Raw genomic sequence first — 2,712 nt, forward strand, 5'->3', positions numbered from 1 at the left:
CTCCCCTTCGGTGCTAGTCATCTCTTCCTGCTCCATCTCCCCATCGTTAGGTCTTCTTTTCCTTCACCCCAGCATAGGGTCACTGGGGGGGAGGGAGGGAAAGAGAGAGAGAGAGAGAGGGGGGAGAGAGAGAGGGGAGAGGGGGGAGAGAGAGAGGGGGAGAGGGGGGAGAGAGAGAGGGGGAGAGGGGGGAGAGAGAGAGAGGGAGAGGGGGGAGAGAGGGAGAGGGGGGAGAGAGAGAGAGAGAAAGAAAGAGGGAGAGAGAGAGAGAGAGGGGGGAGAGAGGGAGAGAGAGGGGGGAGAGAGAGGGGGGAGAGAGAGAGGGGGGAGAGAGAGGGGGAGAGAGAGAGGGGAGAGAGAGAGAGGGGAGAGAGAGAGAGGGGGAGAGAGAGAGAGGGGGAGGAGAGAGAGGGGAGAGAGAGAGAGGGGGAGAGAGAGAGGGGGAGAGAGAGGGGGGGGAGAGAGAGAGAGGGAGAGAGAGAGAGGGAGAGAGAGAGAGAGAGGGGAGAGAGAGAGGGGGGGAGAAGGAGAGAGGGAGAGAGAGGGGGAGAGAGGGGGGAGAGAGGGGGAGAGAGGGGAGAGGAGGGAGAGGGGAGAGAGGGAGAGAGGAGGAGAGAGAGAGGGGGAGAGAGAGAGAGGAGGGAGAGAGAGGAGGAGGAGAGGGGGGAGAGAGAGGAGGGGGAGAGAGAGAGGGGGAGAGAGAGAGTGAGTTGTGGGGAATTGGTGAGGAAGGAGAAAGATAGAGGGGAAAGAGAGAACAGGGGAGAGGAGGGGGATAAGGGAAGAAGGAGCGGGGGGAGTGGAAGAGGAGAGGGGGCAAAGGAGCGGAAGAGGAGAGGGAGCAGAATAGAGGAAGCGGGAGGAGGAGGGGAAGCAGAGAGAGGAGGGGGGATCGGAGGATGGAGAGTAGATGAGAAGGTGTGGGGGAGCTGAGGAAAGGAGGTGGAGGAAGAAGGGAGAGCAGGAGCAGAGGAGGAAAGTGAAGGAGAGGAGAAGGGGAGCAGAGGAGAGGGGTGAGGAGGATGGGAAGTGGAGGAGGGAGGTGGAGTGAGGAGGTGTGGAGAAGGAGCGGACATGTGGAGAAGGAGCGGAGAAGGGAGAGCAGTATACACAGGTGCTATGTACCTCTTGTCATCGATGATTCATTCTACATGATCAGCAGTGATGGAAACACCATGTTTCTCGGCCCCTGCTCATGGGTCTTCTGAACTCTTTTTTCCCCAGTGCTAGTCATCTCCTCCTGCTCCAACTCCATGGCGCCGAGTCTTCTCTTCCTGCACCCCAGCACGGGGTCACCGGCAGTCTGAAAGAGAGATAGAGAAGTGTGGGGAAATTGGTGAGGAGGAGAGAGATAGAGGGGAAAGAGAGAGCAGGGGAGAGGAAGATAGGGGTTGTGGAGGAGGGGGAAGTGGAGGAGAGGAGGGGGATCAGAGAAGAAGGAGCTGAGGAGGAGTGGAGGTGAGGAGGAGGGGGGGCAGAGGAGGATGGGGAGCAGAGTAGAGGAAGAGTTAGAAGGGAGAGCAGAAGAGCAGTGGAGGGGGAGAGGGGGTGCGGAGGAGGGAAGCATAGGAAAGGAGGAGGGAAGCAGAGGAGGGGAATCGGAAGAGAAGGAGGTGGTAAGGGAGCGAGGATTCAGTATGAAATCCCGACGCCTGGAATCCCGGCGTTCAAAATCCCGACAAGGGGGGGGGCGTGGATCGTCCCCCCTTGCGGGCTCGCTGCGCTTGCCACGGTGGTAAGGGAGCGAATATATACACACATATACGTATACACACACACAGATGGCGCCATCAATTTTATTTTAAACAAACAAAATAACAGAAGGGGGGATATTATGGTGTTACCGTGTACCTATAACATATTTAAAAAGTATGCCTTAACCCAGTGGTGTCAAAGTCACGGCCCTACAGCTGTTGTGGAAGTACACATCCCTACATGCCCTGCCACAGATTTTATATAATGGATCGCTAAAATCTGTGGTAGGGCATGCTGGGAAGTGTAGTTCCACAACAGCTGGAGGGCCATGAGTTTGACACCACTGCTAAACCCCTTAATGCCCATTACATGTAATCACAACCCACCACCTAGCATCATGCCACACCTCTTCCCTTAGCCCAAAGCAGATTAATCTTGCACCTCCTCTCCCCTCCCTCGCTCCCCCCCCCCCCCCCCAAGACATACTCTTCGCCAGTCGTGACCGAAGAGTGCACTCACATAGAATCGGTCGCAGGTGGGGGTACTGCAGCATCTGTCGGATAGGGCACCTCTCTCCTCCTCAGCGTCGTTCCCAGCAGCGTTGGGCTGTGTTCTCTGCCGCAGCGCCCTGGGGGCGGAGTTGGGGCAGCTGTCTCCCTGCCTGTATCCTTCCCGTCTATGTGGGCGGTGTCCTGAGCAACGTCCTGGGGGTCCTCAGTGGCAGCAAGGTTTTAGTAGCATCCTGAAGGGGAGGGAAGAGGAGGAAAACATCCATATTTAAAAAAAAAAAATGCTGGTCTACAACAGTATGTAAAAATAGCGGCATAGTGAGTTTAGGAGAATCCTGTTCAAAAACTTGCAAGAGATGGTGCCAGTGTGCACGCTCAGAGAGCAGATAAAGGGCGGGAAGGGGATTAAAAATAGGTCCTGGCATTTAAAGTACACAGGCCCACCTTGGTGTCAATAGTGTCAACACATTTGTGCGCGAGCGCTCAGGAAAAGAGGGTGTGGACACTA

The 2,712-nt window shown here is 56.3% G+C and overlaps 1 long non-coding RNA gene across 1 annotated transcript in view; it reads right to left on the reverse strand.

The window, feature by feature from the left end:
- Positions 1-2,304, reverse strand: part of LOC146055756 (uncharacterized) — a 59,914-nt gene extending 57,610 nt beyond the window's left edge. The window contains exon 1 of the long non-coding RNA XR_014468906.1: positions 2,215-2,304. This is a non-coding gene — a long non-coding RNA (uncharacterized LOC146055756). The remainder of the gene's footprint in view (positions 1-2,214) is intronic.
- Positions 2,305-2,712: the final 408 nt, after the last annotated feature.

Source organism: Crinia signifera, unplaced genomic scaffold (genome assembly GCF_055691185.1).
Source record: "Crinia signifera unplaced genomic scaffold, ASM5569118v1 HAP2_SCAFFOLD_571, whole genome shotgun sequence".
NCBI lineage: Eukaryota > Metazoa > Chordata > Amphibia > Anura > Myobatrachidae > Crinia > Crinia signifera.